This window comes from Excalfactoria chinensis, chromosome 11, assembly GCF_039878825.1.
Source record: "Excalfactoria chinensis isolate bCotChi1 chromosome 11, bCotChi1.hap2, whole genome shotgun sequence".
NCBI classification, from domain to species: domain Eukaryota; kingdom Metazoa; phylum Chordata; class Aves; order Galliformes; family Phasianidae; genus Excalfactoria; species Excalfactoria chinensis.
Window position 1 is genome coordinate 3,248,547 of NC_092835.1, and position 24,500 is coordinate 3,273,046.

Genomic DNA, 24,500 nt, shown 5'->3' on the forward strand with positions numbered 1-24,500 from the left:
TCCAGTAGGTGGCTCTGTTATACACCAGACTGTCCTACAGCTCTTTCACCTCTCCCCAGTGAATAGCGTGTTTCTCTTCCAGCCTTCTAGCACAAATCTCATGTCTTTGCCTTTTCGTTTGGGCAACAGTGTCAAGTGTAGGTGTCTCTTGTAATATTACTGTTTTTTCCCCTGGTGGTAACGCGTAATTGTGAAGCTATCATGACAACACAGCAGCTTCCCTAGTTAAACCCCAGGGCACAGAATAAACCAGTGCTATCTTCTGGTAGGCTGAGTGAGGACTGAAGAGGGTCCAATTGAATTATTGGTGGCCTGTTTATTCAGATAAAAGAGCCGTGAATCATCTTGTTGGGTTTTGTTTAGCAGAAGGCTACTTCACAGATGTTATTTCCAATTTCAGGGTGGTTTTTTTTGTTGTTTTGTTTTTTAGCAAAGAGCACAATATGGGGTTGATGAGTCTTGTTATTTTGCCTGTAAAGAGAGGTCTTAAATGCTCAGCAGTGCCTGCCAAGTGCAGCCATTCAGTTCTACACCGCAGAACGAGATGAGTTTTGCTCGAGTTATAAAATGCATTAATTTAAGGTTATACCCCTGTATGCTGTGGAACATATGTAGGTACAGCACGAGGATGACAATTTGTCAGGCCCTTCTCCAAGCCCTCTTTGTGAAGAATGAGATCCCATTTGGACCAGTTACAAGTGAATAGGCATTATATGCTCAAAATCATGCCTTTGTTGCTTAATACTGCAAAATATTGTCGGTGTAATTATTTTTGTGCCATTCTCTTGTCCTGTGGCATCGATCCAAATGCTATTCCTACTCTCCCTGGCTCTAACCCAAGACCACTTCACATAAGGCCCTTAGGATCCTCATTCTCTCATTCAACTATGACCAGTGTCTGTGTAGTTTTGATTCAGCATACAATGGCCTGTGCAGAGAATTCCAAATACAGTTCAAATCATCAGTGGCCTCTTGCAAAAACTTATATTGATCTCTGCTGTATGTTGCCAGTTATTCATAGAAAAATACATAGGAGAGTTCTATTTCCTCACTTCGGCTCTTGATATATTCAGAGCCACTATAACATTCGTTTTTAAACTCCAGGTACATCTCTTGCATTACATTTATATGTAATACAACGTTTCTTTCTGGCCGATAAGCGATGATATTTAACCATGGCTCTCATTCTTTATGTAGGACACTGGCTGTTGAATGTGCTGTAGCTACAAGATTAGTGTGACTATGCTTTTAGAGAAACACTTAAGTCTCTAAAAATGGCGTAGAAAACAAGTCTGTTGTCTCATGACTGGTTGTGTTACTGAGGTGAGGAGTACAGCTTTCTCCATCAGCTGCAGCTTGATGGCAGGTAACAGCTCCGTGCATTTGTGCAAGGTTTTTTTAGACCAAAACTGAGGCTGGCAGTGCTCTGATTGTGGGATGGGTCGTGTAGAAATGTGAAGCCCCACAGATTTTCTCTGATGCTCTTTGAAGAGTCGAAGTGAGCTGAAGTGGGTACTGTACTGTGTGGAGGGATGCACTTCATTGTGTGTTTTTAGAAGCTATGAAGGAGGTATTCTTTTACATCTGCTTGCAACCCTTTGCTGCAACAGTGAGGATGGTTCCTTTCTTATCAGAGACTGCAGGTACATAATTGAGTCCAAGCTTTTCTTAGAAATAACTTGCAAGAAGCAGTTCTTCATTCTACATAGCATAAACAATTGCTGAAATATGCAGATCGGGAAAAGTAATGATGTGTAATTCCATAATGTTTTAAATGTCTTAATTTAGTTTATAGGCACTCCAAAAAAAAATCTCTTAAGGAGCCAAGCATCAATAATGTGAGCCTGTGCTAGCTGAGTAATTACCTTTCGGTGCTGAATTCTTAAATATTAATTTGCCTTATGCTGTTAATCATGTGCAACACAGTAATCTCTGAAGGCGAGGTGGAATCACGGCTCTGAAGTGAAAGGAGAGAGCAGCTCTTTCACCAAGGTTTGGAGTTTGTGGTTCTTCAGATTTGACTCCTGCTTTTTGATAAGCCTGCACATGATGTACTTTGCATTGCTTGTTTGCATGGCAGCTATAAACATGGGCTTGTCTGTGTCAGATTACATGGCATTGCTCAATGCTCTTCAGAGCACAGCTGGAGTTTAGTAGCCAGTATCAGCTTGATGCAGTGTAGTTGGAGAAGGAAGGTGTGAATGTCTGAGACTCTTAGAAGTATACTGGTCTGCTTCTAATTGACTGAAGATTTACTTGTATTTCCTTGCAAAGTGTCTAAAGAAATACTCATGGCTTTATTTTTGCCCCCAGCAAAGAGGAGCAGTTCCTGTTGTTAGTCAGGTCAGTGAGTATGTTTGCAGAACAGCTTCTGTGTAATCAAGTCAGGGCATATTTGAATTGCAAAGTGTGGTATAGTAAAGACACCCAAGCTAAGGTCAAATGAATGAGGTCAGATATCAAAGATACTTCAGCTGCAGTAGCATACAACAGTCCCAACTAACTCTCTCTGCCTGACAGACTCAACAGAAACAACAACAAAGCAGCAGAAAGAAACCCCTAGAATCTTGAAACGTCATCTAAAATGAATTCAACACCTCGAATCTCATGCTTTCCCACTGGGGAAGCTTCACTTCTTGAAGTTCAACTTCTCTCAGTCCTCTCAGAGAGGCAAGCATATCTAAGACAGGCAAAGAGAGGGAAACATTGGTATTTCACATGCCCTGAAGATAAAAATAAGGCTAATTTGGAGAATTTTTTCCTCAATTCAGTTGAACAGGTTGTATTGGTGAGGGGGGAAGTCTTCTAATGCAAATCTGCTGCTATAGTTACAGTCACAGTTACTATAGTTTATGATGTAATCGGTAATACTAGCTGTAGCAGTCATGAGAATAACAGGCTACAGTCTTGAGAGAGAGAAGGAAACATCAGCCCTAATGGAAGGTGTGATGGCTAATGCCAATAAGCACTGGGATGAAGAAAATAAAGTCATGCCCGTCCCACTCATTTGGTGTAGGATTCTTGGTAAGAGATTCCCCCCATTTGGGGCCTCCATTTGGGCACTAATGTGCATGCAGCTTCCTGAGGGGCTGTGGTTCTCCAGGCCTTGAGATATTTTGAAGTTGAGAGCTTTTAAGTCACTTGAAAGGGTGAAACTTTAGGGGAAAATCTACCTGGAAAAAATCTCTCTGGTAAAATCAGTGAACTTTCAGCCAAAGCTGTCCCCATTTGCTTTTGCTCTCCTTGTTTGCTCACACTGCCTGTCACAGCCTCCTTCATCCTGAGCCAATGGGACTACTACAAGAGCGTGTGTGTGTGTCACAGATGTACACGCTTACTCAGGAACATTAGTGGGCATGCAACCATGGTCTAGTGAATGAGTTCCTCAAAAAGCAGAGTGTCTTGGGAATGAAGATTGCAAAACTCTACAGCACACTCAGGCCTAAGCATCCATTGGCCATACAGAGATGAACAGTATATTCCTTGGGCTTGTCCTGCAGGGAAGCACATCTTCAGATCCTGCATCAAACAGCTTGGTGGCTGTTTACCTTTTCTAACAGGGAATTTTTAAATGATGCTCAATCACACCAAAGAGCTTTTTTTTTTTTTTCTCTCAGACAAAATTATGTATTTACATACAGTTCTCTAATTGCTTACAGTGTGTTGTCTCCCAAGTGTAACACCTGCTTGAGGTTGCTGCTGATTTAGGTATAACAGGATCAACAGTCCTGTTGTGCATTGTGTAAGGCAGGAGAAAAGTCATTTTTAAAACGTTAAGTAAGATTAAACAATAATAGGAATAAAAATAATGCATTTTTTCATATCTCACATCAACTTCTGTAGCAGTGACTTATTTTTCTATTGATTAAGGGTATATTTCCAGGGAAAACTTGGTTTTATCAAACAACAGAAATGAAGCTAACAGTGCCTCCTAGTTTTAAATAAGGATATCTTAAAGACATGGAGCTTAAAAAAACAAACAACAAAACTATCTTGTTTGGCCTATGCAAATCAAGGAGGAAGAGCTCTGAATTGGAGGATCTGCAGGTCAGTGCTGCTGCATTACTTCACAGTCCCGCTGCATAGGTGAGGTTTTGTCCTGGGCACAGCATAAAGTTGTTGGTTTAGGGCTGGTAGGTGACTTTGCATCCTGCTTCAGTGCTTTGTTAGAAGTGGACATCTGTATCTTATCTGCATGTCAATACTAAAGTGATTCCTTCATCATATTCTTCATTTGCTGATGTCCATTTACATTCTTGAGTCTTCCTTTACAGCTACAGCTTCGCCCACCAGTGCTAAGATGGAACATACTGGGTTTGCTTTGCCTCCTTTTTGCTTTCTTTTGCTTTCCCAGGTCTGAGTGCAGATGCTTCTCTCAGACTATTTTCTTCCATGTGCTGCTGTCTGCAAATACAGTGGGGAGTAAATATTCTTTGACCATCAGGTTCATTGGCATCCTGAGGTCAGTGTTGGTGGATAGAGCTTTGTTTGTCCTAGTGGAATTCTTGCAGTTCATAGTTGCTTCCTTTACTGACAAAAATGAATTTCTATTCCATTCAGTCTGCTTGTCTCGATCTGCTCTGTGCATCATAAACTAAAAAGCCTATTTGGTCGTGGCTGCAAAGGTGTTGGGTGAGGTGGTGCACAGGGAAATGACCTGGACTCAGGAAAGCATCCTGATTTTCACAAACCCTATTAAGAATATTGTACCAAACCATCCATAGAAAATAACTGTACAGTGATGTTGTGTATTTTTTTTATTCCTACCACTCAATTTCCACTTTTTTTTCCCCTCCCTTGGAAATAGTATTTTCTGATGATCTGAAAGTGCTTCACAAATTACTGTTGTTTTTTTTTTTTTTTCAAACTCATATGTGGTTAAAAGCAGCTTGTCTCCTTTTAAAAATGCAGGGAAAATTGGATGGCTTCTTTGTCCACAGTGTCCAACAGGAGGGACTCTTGGCTCCAAGCTTGGCTTGGATTCCATCAATGAGTTTGAGTTGCAGCAAACTCAGTTCCCTACGGCTCCAGAAATGTTCCCCCCTCCCCTTTCTGGAGCCTGATTATCTGCTCTTCTCATTCTTAGCATGAACCACAGGCTCCCAGCTGTGCTGCAGATCTGCCTACCATCCTTGAAACCCCCAAAGCGTGCTTAGCTGCCCATCTGAATCCAGCTATGTTCATTCCTTCCCACCCCTCTTACAGTGGATTCACCTGTATTTTATCTTAAAGAACTATAACACAATCTGATAATGGAACAAATCCGTTACACTGTGGTTTTTAAATGATCTTTGTAGACTTGGATCTGAATGTAAACAAAAACTTAGGTTCTGTCCTTGCTTTTAGCATTTGGTTTCGCTATAGAGCATTCCTGCTTTTATAGGAGTGACTCTGCTCAATTTAGTGCTGTGCCTTTGGTGTCTGTGCTGTGACAAATGGTACTTGTGCCACACAATGCAGTGTCCTTGATTTTTGTGGCTTGGGATTTTTTACAGAATTGTATTAAGTCACTATGGAGATATATATATATTTTTTTTCCTGGGGAATATAATTTACTTTCAGTCTGCGTCTTACCGAATTCTAAATGAATATATGTGAAGGGGCAGAAGAGGGCTATGAGGTAACAGACTTTTCCTTTTTGCTTGGACCCCATTCTTTGCTGTTAAAAAGCAAATAGCTTTGCCACCTGCAGCCGTTTGGAAGCCAAAATGAAATGAGCTGATGTTCTTTCTCCTATTCCAAGCATACAGGTGTCCACTGTATGAAAAGTGTTATTGCTGTTGGCATCATTTTTAATAGTGTCAGCACAGAACCCAAATGGCTCTGGTTGGAAATTGCCCTTTACACTGAACTGGGGCACACTGGCTGGCAGTATGGATGAGCTTTGACACGAGGCTGTACCTTGTTAGCAAGGAAACAGGATTTCAGCCTTTCATGTTTGTAGTCCGACATCTGCACCCAGAATGTGTCTCAGAGTTCATTAAATCACCGTGGTATTTTTATTGAATGGAAGCCCTGAAGTCCTTGTTATAAAGGATGCAGAGCTTATACTCTAAGGTAGACCAGAGTTTCTCTGTTCTCGCTCACATCCTTGTCTCTGGTAGCATTGTTACCCTTGTTTTCTTCAGCAGGACAACCTGCTAGGAAGGAATTTTGTAGTGGGGAGAAAGCTGTACTATTCTTGAACCAGGAATGTTTCCTGGGGATGTACTTAATAGTTTTGATGGGAACAAAGACCTCGGGTAGAACTTCATTAGTATATTAACCCCATCACAGAAGGAAATGAAGCATTGCCCTCAGCACTACTTTGCAGTTCCTGCTTCAAGTCTTGGATGATTTTAGCAGGGTTGCTGTTATGTTCTTAAAGACTTAAGGGCAGCCACTGAATTCTGCTCAGAAGACCAGATTTTTGGATGTCTTCTGCTCTTAACTATTCTACTGTTAATAAGTCTGGTGGAAGGTGACCCTAATTTCATCTGCCATGTGAAAGAATTGGCTATTTTAAGTTGTATTTTTAGCTTCCGAGCGGTGCTGGAAAGACAATACAGGAAGTAGCATCAGCACTGAATACCTTCCACCTGAATTCTGGTCCAGTTCAGAGGTGAGCCTGAGAGGGCTGGAAAGTAAAGAGTGTTTCACAGTAAGGGAAAATCAGCATAATAAGAAAGCTTGGATGAAGCGAGAGGCAAAAAAAATAACAGTGATGCAGATCAAAGCAGATAGGCATACGAAAAACACACATCAAGGCAGCTGAGTTAATAGGGACTCAGAAAAATCATGTTATCATTTGGTTGGAAATTCCTTCAAATGTACTTGGCAGGAGAAATTTATTTAGATATAACTTCAGAAAAAAAAACCCACAAAGGATCCATTCTGACATGTGAATGCCTCGCATTATCTACGAACACACAGGTGGCTTTTGGATGCTACATGCTGCATAACAGATGCCTTTGCCAGTGTCTCAAGAGCCACTTGTTGTGCATTCATATTGAGCCAAAATACTTTGACAATGCAAAAGATTTGGGAAACGCGGTTTGGCTGATGCTGGTGTTGTGAAGCAAGCATTTAAATCCTGCTTTAAAATCAGCATTGTTTTCACTGGTCATTTGGAGGGTAATTTAATTACTTTACTGCTTTTAGTTCTGTAGAACTATTTGAAAGAATTGTGGAGATGGAACCATTGCAAAATAACACTTGTCTGTATGTATGTATATTGACATCACTGTCCAATTTGGTCCTTGCTACGAGTTAGGTTAGTACAAAATGCATGAACAAGTCTCAAACAGCGATCAATACTTCACTAATATGCCTTCAAGTGCTACATCATATGTTTATATAAATGATTAAAACTTCTGCTTTGCTAATGCAAGCAGGCTTGGTGCAGAGCAGGTAACAGTGCTGCACACGTGGCACTATCCCTGGCATTCCAGAATTTCAGTGTTAGGAGTCAAACTGCAGCAATATAGAGCCAGTATGTAAGAACTGGAGCCTGGAATGGCAGATTTCTGCTCACAGAAATGGACTGTTTTGGGTTTTTTCTTTGTTTTCTTTTTATCCTACTTGGGTTGAGAGTGATTTTGAAAGCAAATCAGCTCCCTTTCAGCTCTATGTGTACTTTAATACTGCTGGGGATTTGTTTCCTGCAGCAATTCTGTTGGATCTTATTGTGGTGATTTGTTGGTGTAAGCAAAGCAATGTCAGAAGTGAGTGTTGTGCTCCTGGCTCTCGGAGACATCTGGAAGTTCAGCTTCCTATGTATGATACAGAAATCTAATAGTTGTTATGGGTTCACGGCCCTAAAGTTTGGGTGATGCAGATGATAATAGCTCATATGGGAAATCTGCAGACTCATATGTGAAACTACTATTGTTGGCATGTATTTCAGTGGGCGTTGGGTTAGATCCTTACAAGTAAAGGAGTTTATATATCCCCCCCTGAAATTCAGAGCACCCTCTGAAATATTTGTAAACACACCAGTATTTGCATTGCTGTGCTACTGCTTCTCCAATCTTCAGCAGAAATGCATTCTTATTTCCTATTTCTGGAGGGATGTTTGCTCATCTTTCAACTGTCCTGGCCTTCTGCAAGTTGAAACAAAAGGGCAAAGAGCCCCTGCAAGAGATTTTGCTTTACAGTGCTTTACTGCTGAACGATGGATACCAATTTAATTATACTTGGGAGCCCTGGCTGTGTTTTCTTTTGTTAAGTCAGAAGTGTGGAAATGAGTTTCAGCTGCTGTTAAAAAAAAATTGCTACAGTACTACTGTAAAATACAGCATTTCCATGGTATCTGGCTTGTTCTACAGCCCTTCTAAATTGAACTCAATTAGGCTTCATGTCTCCTTTCTTGTCAAAGATATAATACTTGTGCAGTCACGTGTGGGATGTGGTAATGCATTTAATCAAGAGATTTGTCAATAGCTCTAAACAGTGTCCTAAGGTGCCCTTAGTGGAAACTGGTTTTAAACTAGCCTGAGTGACTGCAGAGGTGGTAAATACCTCTTTGACTGCATGTAGGATGTTTATTATGGAATAGAACCGAGGGTATGCTATAAGGCAAAGGAGAATTTCTCCACTTAAAGACTGGTGAACAGTGTTTGTGTGCATGGATGGACACAGATGAGTATGTTCACTATAGAACTCACTTTGTGACATGGGTGAGGAAGCTTCATGTAGATACACGTGGCTTTGGTGTCCTATAGAAACAGACACATTTGCTTATGGTAAATGTTGGTGCACTTTAAGAGATTCCAGCAAAGCATCATCACTTACAGACCCTATTTTGAAGAAAACAAAGCACATAAGAAAACAATGAAGAATTCCTTTCAATTCACAGAAGTTTATAGTGACCTTCGTGGGCACTAGAAGACCTGGAATTATTTTAATACCTGTATTTTAGTCACTTTATCTCTGTTGCTATGGGCTCTTCTTGTGGCCCCTTTAAACTTTACTGAGCAACGCTGTTATTGGAGTAATATTTTCTAATCTCTGTGCTTTAGCTGTGGAAATGTCAGCATACTGTTAAACATAAATCAAATGTATTTATTTTTGTTCTGGAATGAGACCAAAAAAAAACCTTGTTGTCAGACACCTACTGGAGTCCTCAATTAAGCAGCAGCACCCCATTCAGATTCAGAGCAGAATTCAATAAATACATGCTGCATATTCATTTTCCACAACTAGTCATTACAGACAGATGCAATCAACAAGTCTTTCCCAACATCTCTGTAAAACCTCACAGAACTGTTAAGAAACCTCAAAGAGGAGTTAATTGAAAAGTATGCTGATTTCCTTGTATGCTTTCAACACTTGGCACCACCCTCCCCAAATAAATTAATAAATAGGGAAATTGAAGTGTGTCTGCAGGTGGGATTTATATAAGGAGGGCATAACTCAGAATAGATTCAATTATAGGAAAGATCCCCAAATGTAACCTTTTCAAGCCAGACTGGGCCTACTTTGGCCAGTTCCATATTGTGATGTGCAGCACGGAGGTTGTTGTTAGGGGGGCAAATGAGAGCTGCTCTGTCAGAGCACCCAGGGAAAGAAACTGTTGAGAAAGGTGACCTGAAAGTGGCTTTTTCTTCTTTCTTCAGGCTGTAATGATGCCATTCAGAAATGCCACTTTTTCTTGATGTGTGGGAGTGGCAGTCACTACCCAAATCTAAATATTTTCATAGGCTTTAACAGCTTTTGAAACACAAGTTGTGCTTTCATTTCTAGCCGGTTTCCTTTCTGCACTCTTGGATGGCGTGAAACAGGAAAAGTTCCTTTTTTTGAGAGTCATATAGCAGCTCATGTCATAAGAGACATAGTCTAAAACATGACAGAAGTTGCACAGCAGATCTTTCGAATGCACTCTAGTTGTTAGTTTAATTGCCAATATATACTTTAGACAGGGGGCGTGGTGTAAAAATGCCTTTCAGACTATCAATATAGTTACTGGTTAATTTTCAAGATAGGAAGCAAACACATACCTTGTAATGCTCTTGTTTTCCTGCTTTAAGAATGGGACATCAGAGCACTGTCTGCAGCGTCTGCTCATGGAGTGTGAGGAGTCTTGGATCTCTTATTGTAAGGAGAAAGTAAAGAGGTTAGACAGCCCAGTGACCCAGGTCAGGTTAGGAAGGAATGATCTGGAGGGATTCAGGTTTTGGTTTGGCTTTCATTTTCATAGTTCTGAAAGTTTATTGCTTCATCATTGCTTCCTTGGTTCTTAAAAGGGCAGGGCGTTTTCCTTCCTCCCTACAACTTTGCTGCAGGATTGGTGAGAGTGGGAGTTAATAAAGGAAGGATTTGTGGCATGCAGGTGGACAAGGCACCAATGGAGGCATCAGGAGCTCTGGCACTGATTTATTGGACGAGTGATTTGGGGCCACATGCAGTAAACAGTTTGAGCACCGTTCATAATCTTTAAATTACCTCCCCAAACTATTTCAGCTGAATTCTATAATCACTAGACTTTGTTTTCTAGTCTTGTGTTTCTGCCTTAATGAATCTTTAATTTCTGTCTGCACGGGGGCCAGCTTTAACTGAACAGTTGGTGGGTATTCCTTTCCTGACAGTCTCTCCTCCTCTGAGAACTCCTCTTTCAGATCCTTTCCCACATCCCTCAATATCAGTGTTCTGGGGGGGGGTGAGCATGACTTTATGTTTAGGTTTCTATATTCTGATTCAACGTCATCTTATGTTCTTAAATGATTGGGTCTATTTTATTTGTTCCCCACTACGTTTTCCATGCTTGTTTAAGTTTGGAACGCATTTTGTGATCAATAGAGGTAGGATGTGTTTGTTAAGCAAGAAGTATCACTTTATTTAGTTGATGGTTGAGCTATGGGCCTTGTACAGATTTATAGCAGAGCATAAACCGAAGGAAAGAGAAATAAACTGTTACTCAGCTGAATTACAAACACAAAGAGACCTGGCTTTGCCTCTGATTTACTCCAGCTGTATGAAAGGCACATCATTATCTCTGGGAACAGAAAAGATACCTTTTTTCCTCACATCTTTAATTATACAAGCCCCGGCATCTCCTTGTAGCATTCTTCATCCCCAAGAATCCCAAAGGTAGAATCTATGATTCTAAGACGTTTCTGTATTGAGACTGTCTAGGGGAATTTTGTCCCTGAAGGAGAATTCCCTGTAGGACAGAAGCTGGCATTTTGGCATAGTGAGCAGCACTGCTGGAGTATTGGGCAAGTGGGTTGATGCTGAAAATCAGTCACTGGGGGTGAAAATGGACACACATTGGAAAATGAACAGCTAGGAAGTTTTTCTCTCTTCTCTGAAGAAACCACTGTAGGTTTGATACCGATTTCTTTCTGGTGGTATTCACTAGAACACTGCTTGGATGAGAGAATCTCTGGTGTTTGTGGTAATGGCATGTGGTCTGACTTCAGGATGGAGGACTGAGTCAGCTGTATAGCTAGCAAAATTCCCACTGGCTGGAGGTGCTACAGGTCAGATCCCAAAGGCTCTTCATGTGACGTTTCTGAAATGAGCAGCAATCTTGTTCTCATATTGGCTGTGTGGCTGCTCACCTGGCAGCCTTTAATTTGCTACCAGCTCATCTTTTCTACTGAGATACGCACGTTCATCCAGCACACCAGATTTTCCTATTTCACTTTGTTACTCTAAGTGCAGCAAGTCATAATCTCATAGAGTCATACATACTCTTTAAGGAACCCTCTACTTACGCTGCTTCTGTATTCAACTCGACTCAAGGGTCAGTAATTTTTTTGCACCACTATTTCTTTCTCATCTCTTACTCTGCTTCTTTGAACCGGGGCCAATATTTCATTAAGGAGAACTCAGCAGTAGAACGAACACGTGTGGCAGCAAAAGCAGAGTGGGTTTTTTTTCCCATTCCCTACTGCCATACAAACTTCTGTTTTGAAATCTAAACACAGCGTGTGGTTCGCTGTTTTTCATCTCAATGAATTGGTAACTTCTCTGTGTGTTGTCACCAACAGTCACGAGTTGGGAAAGGCAATCTCTCCCAATACTAGTCCTTTCTAGGCAAGGGTAACAGCGGCCCTAGATGAAAGTTTATTCGTATTCTTGTATTCAGACAGTCTCACAGGGTGGTTTTTTTTTTGAGGAAAAAAGATCAGTAAAATTTGTACCTCCAGGATCCCGTTGAAACACTGCAGTTTATTTCATGCCTCGAAGTCAGGAGTACCTTAATCAAAACTTGCCATGGAATTTCTAACTTCTTCTTTATTGACTGGTCTGGGCTGTTCCCTGAGTTGATCACATGTGTAGGTTAAATGCAAGACTGAGCAACAGGACGTAAATTGTCCTTGTGGACTTTTATTCTTCTCTGTGTGAGGCTGGTGAATGGCACGTTATTAATTGGGGACGCTTCTTTCAAGTAACGGACTGCCTGATTTGCAGTCAGAGGGACTGGAGTTTGGGGAAGCTCTGTGTGTATGGTCAGATGATCACAAGCAATCCAACTCGGAAGCAATGCTGCTTATCTACTGAGGGTGGTTATTTTCAGCTAATGAGTGGTTATGTTTTAAGATGCACTAACTTGTCTCCTGTAATCATTTGTGCACGTTTTTACTCTTGTTGGAGGTACAGTGTTGAATGATTTATTAATAACAAATCGCTTAAATATCAGGGAAGAAACTGCTCTCTTCTGCAGTCTCTCTTTTCAGCCCACAGTGCTGTAGACAAAGAGCAAGGTGCTCATTTAGCACTTTCTTAATGCAAGTGCAACTTCTAGCGTAAGAGGGGAACATTTCAAAAAGTGATCTAAAATCAGACAAAACATACCCAGAAGGAATAGTGTCATGGGGATGCTAAGCTGCATCAGGCTGAAAGGCAGCTCGCAGACAGAGACTGAAAAATCTGAACAGGAAGAGTAGTGTTTTCCAAGCATCTCTTGCCTGCTTTGCTTAGGCCTCCTGGAGAACCCCATCCAATAAGCTGATGCTGCCATGGGAACAGAAAGAAGGAGCCCTTTTAATATTCACTGCATAGAGTAGATTTGCTATCAATGTGCTCTTAGAATGGTAGTGTTTCTGAGTTTAAAGATGCATGTGTATGGCACTGTACTTTCCAATGAAAATTAGACTTTGCAGACATTGTAGATAAATACCTGGATATCCCAGAACATAATTTGAGCAAGTTCCAGACTACTGACCAGAAGAAAATTCAGCTTCTGAACACAAAGATGTGTTTGTGACTGTGAACACTATCAGAAAGCATAACTAGATTATGTCACAGTTTGCTGACAGGCAACTGAATGTAAATAAACCTGAAAAATTATTTCACAGTATGACTGTAGGTGGTAAAAGAATAAGTCATGAAGAATTATGGCACCAGCCAGAATTACCTTTATGTCCCTAATCTGCTCTCAAGGCTTCCTTTTTGCCTTTGAAATAATAATAAAAAAATGCCACTACCTTAATACTTCTTACATGTCAGCTCACACCCCCTTGGGTTAATACATTCTGCAGTCTTGTTGTTTACTTCTCATTAAGCTAAATGTTTTATGCAAATCATCTGACATAAAGCCAGGCGACCAATCTAGAAAGGCTGTAATTCCATCTGATGAGTTCATTCAACTGAAATCTGTACTTAATTTCCATAATTATACTACCCTATTCTCATAATGTGAACTGATTGCTGCAAAAACACAAAATAACTAAAATGCATTCAGATTTAAAATATGAAAATGATATGTCCCTTTGGGCACAAGTGTTATGTTTTACAAACAGTTTCTCTGTTTTCTTTCTTTTCTTCCATAGAATATCTCTTTATTTAAGGCTGTGTCAGCCTAATTTAAAGACTATTAAAATGATAAGAGCCGTTTCTAATGCAGTTTTGTCTTGATAGACCAAAAAAATGGAAGAAATTTGAGAAAAAAAAATGATGCTAAAGCATTGACAATTGTATTAATGTGTTATATTCAGAAGCCTGAAGATGGGTATCATCCTTGTCATGCAGCTTAAACTTAGAGCAAGCTGACTGTTGTTGCTGACAAGTCTTAAGTATCTTCTTAATTATAGAGTCAGCCAAATTAAGTCGTTGCAGCACCAATCAAGCTGTAAAAGAGCTAACATAGCGGCTTTTCACATGGCTTGAAGGAGATGACAAAGGTCTGAGCTTTCTTTTGGGAAAATAATGCCTTTCAAATGTCTTGTTTGATTGCCCAGGCCTAGAAAGGAAATCTGTGTTGCTAGCTTTGAATTAATTGCTGTATTTGAAGAAATTAGTCTAAAATACAGACATCTATTTAGCATGCTCTATTCAGCAGGTTCTTCAAACGTTGCAAAGTTGGTGCTCAGCTACCCTAAAGACTGAGTCACTGAGCTTCTAGAAGGCCAGATGCTTTATCTTTTCCAGTTTGGTTCTGTAACCACAGTCATACTGATAACAGGAGTTACAGAATGTGACAGCACTAAAATGTAGAACAATATTCTGAAAACCAGTGCAGAAGAGGCACTCAGAAAGGCTTGAATGCCATTAACCGCACTGCTTTACTAGTCTTGGTGTACAGCCTTCACCACTAAAGTGATCCACAGATTACCTATGAAATTAATCTTGGGGCTTTAACCCACAGAGTAAGAGCAAACTATGTAGGTGGAATAGGAGATGGTGGCTATTTCATTTCTGTTATATTTTTAATGGCACTTGTCTCACTTATTTCTTTGCCATCTAGGCTTCTTTTGAGTGTAGTAGGAGATTTGAGGAATTGATTGAACTCTCTGTGCTCCCAAATAGCAAAGAGCTGAAAAATAAAGTTCACTTTCCTGAATTGTTCCAGTTGTTCAAGAATGTAGTAGACAGTTATATATGACAGATGTTGAAAACAGTTAAATATGTATGATGCATGCTGAAAGCAGTGAAGTACGCCATGCTGCTCCGAGTCTGTGCTGCAGGAATTCTATAGAACGCAGATAATTCTGCATGATCTTTCTGGGGAAGAAAGAGAGCAGAATCACATTATAGCTTTCTAATAAAAATAAGAAGTAATCCTGTGAAATTCAAGCTCATCCAGCTAAGTTACTTTAGCTTTCTCTTATCCCGAGCTTAAGCATCCTCAGCTGCCTTTCTTGAAACGACAAACACAGATAAACAGTATCAGCTATTTCTGCGTGGTGAGATGAGAGGCAGCCTGCCCACCATCTGTGCCCAATAGCATTGAAATATGCAGGCTTGCACTTGTCTTTGGTCAGAGAGAGGTTCACAGTGTATTTGTGTTCAGGAAGTGCCTGAAGAACTAGAGGAAACACCCTACTTCTGTGTAGTTGGTTTATAGCCGCCATTTAATGATTTGTTCTGAGGAGGTATGTCTGTTAGAACGGAGCTCTTTGCTGGGACACTCGCTGGTTATGCTTCAGAAGAAAAAGTGTCACTTACTTAATTGTCAGCAACACTTCCTGGAGCAACTGGTTATTCCAGAAGAATGAACTCTTGCTTATCCAATTAGTTTAATGAACTGGAAGTGTCTAAACCCAAGTGCTCACAGTAGCTAACGGAAAAGCTTTCTGTACTGACTACAAAGGTTGTTCATATCTTTACAGATTATTAAATTCATACTTTGTAATCAGATCTCAGAAGAAAATACTGTTCCATAAACCAAGTTCCTTGAATTTCACAGTTGAGAGGAGTCCCTTTAAAAAACCAGATAACATTTTACTTGGATACAGATAGGATGAAGAGGCTAATGAAACCAATTTGAAAAGGATGTCATTTGTTCTACAGAGTGTTGGCCATTGTAGATTCCCTCATCTATTGGAGACAATGACCTAATTTTATACAAGATGAATCTACTCCTGGAACTAGCAGTCTGGATTTGCATATGCTGAATGAATCTGCTTTTACCAGGCTTATTTGCGTGAACCAATTTGGATGCAGCATAGTCATAAAAAGACTCTTGTCTGTGTTTCACTGGAGTTTTCTAACTGGTAAAGCATAGTAGTTATTTAATAGGGGATGTAGGTATATTTTTCAATGTCTGTGTCTCCCTGGAATTGATTCTGAATTGATCTCAGTGTATTACTGCAGTAGTGACCAGCAAATACGTGTTTTTCTGATTTTTCTCCTTCCTCCTATTTCTTGATGCCTCTGCTGTCACGGTCCAAATAATCAAATAGAAGGCATTACTTTTGGAGCAGCCCTTGCTCCTATAAAATGAAACGGATAGGTTGTAAACTGCATACAACCCCTATGAATTGCAGCATTGATTTGCACCTCAGCTGAGCAGATTTAACAATTAGCAGTCCTTTTACTGTGTTTGTATGTATGGAAGCCCTTGCTAGCTGATTTACTGCACAAATACCATCACTTTTAATTTTGCCTTGGATTCTCTTTTAATGAGATATCTGTATGCATCATAGAACTCACTGGCTTGTACTTGTGAGGAACACAGTAAACTGACCTGCTGTGAGCTCTTTTGCCATTGCTGGACTCCTGGAACCTTGTAAGTTGTTTGCAGCTAGCTGCTCTGTCTGTATGCTGCACTGCAGGCTGTAATGCAGGCACATCCAAGATTGTTTTGCTTGTATGATTTTTCAGTATATTCATACTAAATCTAGCAGATAAAGCACTGTTGCTATAAATGTCTGTCACTGGATACACCTCTTATTAAGTCCATTTGCAAAGTGTCCAGTTAAAGCAATATCCGGCATTTAATAACAAAATATATGGGCTTTAGCTGAGGTTGTTCTAAATATCAGACCTTGTGTGCAGTGAGAATTGAGCAGTCATCAAGAAAATAACTCAGAGAAGGATTTTCAGAGTGACAGTTTGTTCTCCTGAAGCAGGCAGTTCCCCAAGCAGAGCCTTCCCACTGAGGATGCCTTGAGCTATTCTCAACCTATTGTTAACCACAGCTGATGAAAGACCAACACTCAATTGGCTGATGGAGACATGCAAGCAAGTTAGTTCATTTTCATGGCCCCAATTCAGCAAAGCAGTTACGCATTTGCTTCTGCCCCATTAGAGTCCAATGGTTCTTTAGACTCATCACTTAGAAAGGAGTTTTGATGCTGTTTGCATCAGGGGGAAAGAAAATGGTTAAGATGAAATAATGAACTAAAGGGTCTTGGGAGGTAGCAAGGAAACACTATATACTGAGCAAATATCTAGTATAAAAGATATTATTTATGAGCATGTGCAAATATTATGAAGTGCATGAAGTACCCCCCTTGTTAACAGCTGAAATACACTGGAATCTTCCCTTTGCTAGAAGGTCATTTCTGTGAGAAGTGAGTAAGAGTGCAGAAGGGAAGGAAGATTGGAGTTGCCTCAAGGGAAATAAAAGCAATTAAATTGAGAGTTGATTGTAGAAATCTGCTTTGCACACTCACACCAGTTTAACAGACCTCAAAATTAATTGAAGTGATCAGGGGAAACTTAAACTCTTGGACAGTCTTAATCACACTTGGTCTAAAAGTTTATTCTGAAAAGGTGCTCCCTGAATACTGTCTTAGTCATCAGAGATCGTGTATTGGCTACTACTAATTGAGTGGCTATTCAAATAGTCACTTTACAGCAGCTCCTCCAAGTAAAAGAGAGATTTCCTTGCATGTCACTCAGCTCAAATTATCTTTCATGCATATAGATTCAGCCCTTCTAATCTTCAGAGAAACAATTGCTCAGAGCAAATATTGATGCATCGTGCATGTGCCAAGTTGCCACCTTCACTGTTCTGTTTTTTGTATTCCATTTAAAAAATAAACTTGATCTTAATTCTTCTCCAGACCTCGTATGATGATTCATGCGTGTTTACCTTACAAAGAAGCTGTCTAATTGGTAGGCTTCTAAATAAATTCATGTATGAAATGGTTATACTAGGTCAGCACTTCAAGCGATAGACTCTTTGAAACTCCCAGCACTGCTTTTGGCCCTGGGTGGCATCTCCATATACATGAAGCAAATAGGGTTTAAAAAATACTGATTAAGCTCCAGTGCTTTTGCTTAACAGTTTTAATTACAAATCTCGCACCGCTCTTACAAGTTTTGTCTGAAAAACTATGATCAGGAAACTGCCTGGAGTCCCTGGGGAGGTTGTGAGCAAGTGAGGTGTTCGCCACGGTCTCAGTCTGGCTGTAAATTAGTTGTCGAAACCAACACCATGCACAGGATTCTGTAGGCATCTCCTACAAGTCAAGGCCATAGATGTTACAAACCAGTAATTATCATATTTATACCACTATTACTCTGCTAAGTGTGGTATCCTGAGCTTGATGTTGGCACATCACCAAGAAGAGCTGGTAGATCAGGCCTTTGAAAAGCACTATTGATGCATCCTTGCAGTGCAATGCCTGTGATAATACTTAGTTCTGGCTTCTGATGTTCAGAGTTTGCTCAGTCTCAGCTGCTTAAAGCTGCACAGTATGCTGAATTATGTAAAGAAATCCATTATTTACTTAGTGTTGATAGTGTGGTCATAAATAGAGCAGAATGTAATGGTTAATTCCTAATATGCAGTTAATTTATATTCCTAGTATATGCTCACTTTCTCCTTGATGATCTCCATGTAGATTTCTTCTCCATTTGTTTTTCAAGTTTCCTAGATCTGCTGCCTGTAGAGGGAGGAATTACTCATTCCATTAATTTTGATCAAGCCAGCCCATACTTCACATGATGCTCTCACTTCTGCATGAAAGTGAGCACACATTCCTCCAAATGATCCTTTTCCTAAATCGAATAGTCCTGATTTACTCTATTATTCCTGCTATGGGGAGTTTCTGCATGGTCTAGTGTTCATTTTCTGAAACATCTCCACTTGTAATATATTCCTTTTGGGAAGAAAGGACCAGGACCATGCATGATATTCAAGGTCTTTTTACAGTGCCACTTTATATGGTGCATGTAGTTGAGTCCTCATTTTCCTTTAGGCCTTAGACATTCAGATTTGTATGAGATCCCTTCCAGGGACTTTTAGAGTAACTTGAGACATTATTCTGCCTTACAAAAGTATGCATCGTTTTTTATGTTGTTTTCTTTTTTACCCTTTAACAAGTAACTGTATCAGCAGCAATCATAAATCAATCACGTGTCCATCATTCAAAGAAGCCAGCAATTTGCCTCTGTGAATCGCCAAGGAATGCAGTTACTTCAGAACCAGTGGTGTCTCTGTGGCTTTTCTTCTTATTTTTGCTCACTGCAGGGTGAAAAATAAAAATAACCCAAACTAGGGAATTGGAAACAATTTTGTTATTAGCCTGGATCTTAGATCTCTGTCTTCTGCTAATCAGTCCAAGTCCTGAATGCAATCTAATGCCATCTAAACACCAGCTTGTCTAAATTAGCAGCACTCCCAATAGCAGATGCGCTGGGGGAGCATCCACCTCCTTTTAATTAATGGAGATCTGGATTCCAGTCGAGCCAACAGTTAAGCCCCCAAAGGTAAAACAAGCATGCATTACCTGCTTTTCAGATAACTTTTGTTGCAGTTCTTAGTAATGCTTCATTCACTTCTTGTAAGAGAATGCTCACCTGTGAGGCTGTACTGAGCAGGCTATCAGAAGCCAGAAATATTCTACTTCCATTTTTATTGAGAGATGACAAGTTCCCTGTATAATCAGAATAACTTGAGCTCAACAGGACCTTATTGTCTAGCTCTTGTCCTTGTATAATCCATACAGTATCTTCACTGTACTTGCGCTGAAGATGTTTGTTCCATCATATACGTATTTCATACAGACTTTACATTAATGGCTTTAGCTGAGATTCCTAATGTAAGTTCATGCACGCACTACCCACATATTAATAAATTATACAAGCTCTATTAACTCTTCCTTTTTCTTCATCACCTGTCACGTGTGAACAGAGATAACGAAAACATACATCAAATGGGTTGCTGTGCTTCTGAGGATGTTCTCACTTTTCTGTTATGTTTACTATTTCTATTTACTGGACTACAATGAAGATTAAAAGTGGAGTAGATGTTTTCATCATTTTTCCTTTATTGGGGAAGAGAAATCAAACAGAATGAACCGATTACTGCATGAGTGGTTATACAAATTTGCTGTTACTGTTAGCTTGTAGGAGAAAGAGTGATTGGAATGAAAAGTGATTTTGGTTGGTAGCTTACATTTATGATGGATTATAAAATACAATGATTTACTGTTTAATTCGGGGGAAGAGCTGTGGGCATTCTTAAGCTTTGATTCAGGGAGGAAATGAAATATTCACACAGGCTTCAGACCACAAGTAGTCCATATTATTCTAATAAAAGTCCTCATAGGTTTCAAGTCAGGTGCCAGCCTTAGGTAAAGGTAAACCCTTAGTTGTAACCATGGTATGATTGACATTTTAATGGAAGCCACTGGAATAAGGACAACCGGGACTTACAGATGCTAAAGTGAATCTCAGATGAATCATCTATTGAATCACTAGGTAATTAAGTAAGCTTTTTCTGAACGTAACCCTCTAGGGGAGTTTGAAACATTAAAATGACTTGCTGCAATAAGAGGAGTAGCAAAAGGAGCTTGGAATTGTGAGGAGCACCCTGTAGTAGTTCTCCCTGTAGGTACAAGAAAGAACCTTGTTTATCTAATGCTCACGTTAAAAGAGAAAGATGAAGTAAGTGGTAAATATCCATAGATTCCCATTCAACATTTGTTCCCAGGGTGATACGCTCATACCAATAATTGTAGTCATGTATGGAATGTGTTGAGTGTGGAACGACTGTTTTTTGGCAATAAATATATTTTGGGATGTTAGTTATAATTCATTAGTCAAAAAGCACAGCTGTACAGCAAAGTTTATTTCCTCACAGTGCATGTTCTGGGGCTCAAAGCAAGAATACTAAGGAAAAATGTGAGGTTTGATGCTGGTCTCTTTCCAGTTCTATCATCTCTCCTGAATACTTATTTCAGTTTGGAAAAGAAAACCCTTTCATCAAAATTGAGTTCAGTCCTGTTTCAGACTTCATTTCTTGTGAATGTTCTACCAAACAATTTTTAATCAAAGCAGCTAATTTTAACAGAAGGAACATTTGTAACTGTCAGTGTTCATTCCAGAAACCTTGATCTAGATGTTAAATGTTGGGAAACACTAATTCTGTCTACGCCGCTCAAATAACTTATGTTCCTAATATAGGATATTTGTAAATGAGCATCCACCAGTAACTACTCAAGTGAATTTATTGGCGTTGAAATAATGCCAGAAACTTATGACTTGGTCATGTACAGTTCACCAGGGGGAGGAAAAATAATTGTGTCTGTATGTTGAACTTGCTCTATCCATGTATTTTCTCTCTCTCTTTCTCACTTTCTTGGTCTGTCTGTGTCCATTAGTAGCAAAAGGATGAATCCTTTCTGGAGAGAGATTTTCTTGATACCAATGTGAAAATGTGCTGTAAGATGTGTCTGATGAGATACAAAGCTGACTCCTTGGATGGGATTCCGTGGCGCTGCAGCCTGTTTGGGTTGTATGTCTGGAGTAAAATAGCTTCTGTTTGTCCTCCCTTCACAGGTGAATTAGTTGTGCTGGGAGGGGGAAATCCAACTCAGAAGGGGTTTCCTCCAAAGAGATACTTCAGTGAATGTTTGCCACCTCATTTTCCCCACCTGCTTTGGTTTTAGAGAAAAAATGACTGTTGAGAGGAGCAGGCTGTGGTCAAACCTCTCTTTTAGGCTGTGTTCCCACAGCGGTGCCATGAAGGGAGCTCACAATCTGTGTGTTGCCAACAGGCCTAAAACCAGCCAAAGAAATTCAAACTCAACTTAAACCATCTTTATTGGCCACCTCCTGAACTAGAGTGCATTTTTCTCAGCAGCAGCTAAGGACTGTGTTTCTTCATGAGTTACTTTTCAGTAAGGGACATTTGATCTGAACTGATCATCTTTGGTTCCTAAAGCAATCCTTTAAATAAATGCCCTCCTTAAGTATTCATTCTTTGTTGGCAGCATCTGCAAATGACCTAACAGTAGTCATGTTCTTTTCATCTGCTTTATGGGATGGCATAGTGGATCTAATCCTAATGCACTGCAACACCCATTTTCAGGGATAAACTAGTACAATAGTTTCACATATAGGAAAAACTGCATTTCTAAAATGGGTTGAAATGCTGTAGATATAAAATGCATTTTCTTTCTGAAATGCCATCAGTGAGAAAACAGCCTTCCAATATATTCCATTGTACTGTCTGCAGTACAGTGCAGTTCTATACACTGCAGTCCTCATGCTCCTACATCCTTTTCCTTGACCTCATTATTTGGATGGCAGCACTCTAGAATTAAATTTTCAGCCATATAGAAATAGACTGTACTTACAACAAGCATTACTTTCCAGTAGAACTGTTGAATGCTTTTCTTTCTTTTTTTTTTCTGCAGCAGTAGCTACAATCAGTCTGTTCACATCTGCTCATCCAGTGGCCCTAATTTAGAACGGCCCATCTCCTTGTCAGTAGATACTATTCCTCTTTAATACTCAAAGCCTTTTAAAAGAATAACTGTGTCAGGAAGGACCAGAAATTAATCTGGTGTCAAATACAGCATGGAATTGAGCAGCTTTAATTCAGGTATCGCTACAAGGTCAACTGCAGATGAGTGGATTAATCACAGGGTTCAAGCAAGCCTACATATTTTCTTAAATTCCTATAAAAATCAAGTGTAAATTACTTCTAAATACTCCATTTTCCTTCACGGGGTAAAGACAGATGTCATTCAGCCCTAATCTTGTTTTTGGATGTTCTACTACTCTTATTCCTTAGCACAGATAGAAAATCAGTTCAACTGTGAGTGGAGAACAGCTATTGTGTTGTTTCCCTTTTGACAGAAGCAAACTGAAAGGAATGAATGAATCAGACCTATGACAGTCTCCTTTTGGAATCAAGTGTCTAAGAGCAAGATTTGAATAGCCTTTACAGGGAGAAGGATTCTTATCTCCCCAAACTTTAGTCCTGCCACTCAGCCCCCCAAAAAAGAGCACATCTGAGAGCACTGGACATTTAACACAGCCCAAGGAGTGGAAGGTAGCTTGATGTAGCACCTAAGAAAATGTGTAAGGCTTTTCTGAGGGGAGAAGGTTGTGTAAGAGCCCATATAAGGTCAGGAATATGGGTACCAACCCCAGTACAAGGTAACTGCCTTTCTTTCTTGTGTGAGCTATGGAAGCAGAAGGGGCATCCAGGTTATTCAGGCATAACACAAGAACATTTGGCTGTTAGTGCTGTGTCCACTACCTAAAGGAAGCTGTCCTTGCTACCTTTAATGAAAGGTGTTGGGCTGAATGGAAATGCCTTTAGGTCCTACAGCTGCACCTGATGTGTACTAATCTAAACTTTCAGTCTCTACGATGGAAGATCAGGCATTTCTCCCATACTGCTTTTGCTGAGGAATGTTTTACTGAAACACTTTCTGTAAAGGCACAACCAGTCTGAAACTGAAAAAAAAAAATACTGGAATTTTTTTTTGGGCCCCTATCTTTATTCTCTTATCTTCTCGTCTTTTACTCTACCAGATTAAAAGACTATAGGACATGGCATTTTTATCTTCCTCTTGGTTCTCAAGGCACATTTTTTCCCTCCTTTATGATAAGCTATGTAGAATGAGCTTTTTAAGTACAGTATTGTGAGGCATCTATTTGAATCTCATTTTTATGCTTCTTTTCCTGGTATTGGTACCAGAGCTGCAAGAAGAATTTTTATATCAGACTCATGAGTGTTGGGCATGGAGATAAAAACTGCGTTTCCACTCACATTATCCCTGTTTACGCAAAGATTTTTTTAGACCTTTTTGGTACAGCATCATCCTGGATTCTCACACTTTCAGCTGCATATCAGCTTTGAGCAACAAATCTTTTCAGAGCAATTTCTTTCCAGGTTATAAATCCTTTGTGTGATAGGCATGGCCTGCCTTCCTTGTGTGTTCAGCTACGGCCAGTTGCATTTGACTGTGTATAAGTGCCCCTTGCTTGAATTCCCCTCAATTTACCAGGTAGCTCTGTTCATTGTTCTAACCAATTTTTCTTACAAGCAGTAGCTACAGCAGCCACCAATTTTCTCAACAGTGATTTTACAGTTAATTCTGGATCACTGATGAAAGGATTGAGTTCTAGTAGGCAGCGATGCACTAAAATTCCATTTTTCCACGACAGCTTTCCCTGAAAATAGATTTGTAAAATCTGCCGTGTGGCTTGTTATTAATTCACTTAATGTTTGCCTTGGGGAGGTAAAGTGCTAAATTTCAACAGAGTATTGTGCATTACAGTATTCTAACATTACATTTGTAGGAATTTAAATGTGTTACTTTCATAAAAAATACCAGAGGTTTTACCAGGGTATACAGTTAAGTTAGTCTTACAAAACTTTTCTTCCACAAAACCATCGTGACTCACATCCCCTTTTAATCCCTTACCAGATAAGTTCCGTATCAGGTATTTGATGACAGGTTGACAAGGCTTTGCTGAACCATCTCATTTGGTCTTCCCGAATTCTGGCTCAGCATTTTCACTTTTACTCAAGTCCAGGATTTTTCTTGGTGATTTATCCAAGCAGTCTAGGTACATTCTAGGTCTGTTCCCCCTCAAAC

At 39.9% G+C, this 24,500-nt stretch overlaps 1 long non-coding RNA gene across 1 annotated transcript in view; it reads left to right on the top strand.

Moving 5' to 3' along the window:
• The window catches only part of LOC140257095 (uncharacterized), a 30,646-nt gene that overhangs the window by 2,851 nt on the left and 3,295 nt on the right, over positions 1 to 24,500 (top strand). The gene's annotated exons all lie outside the window — the stretch shown is intronic.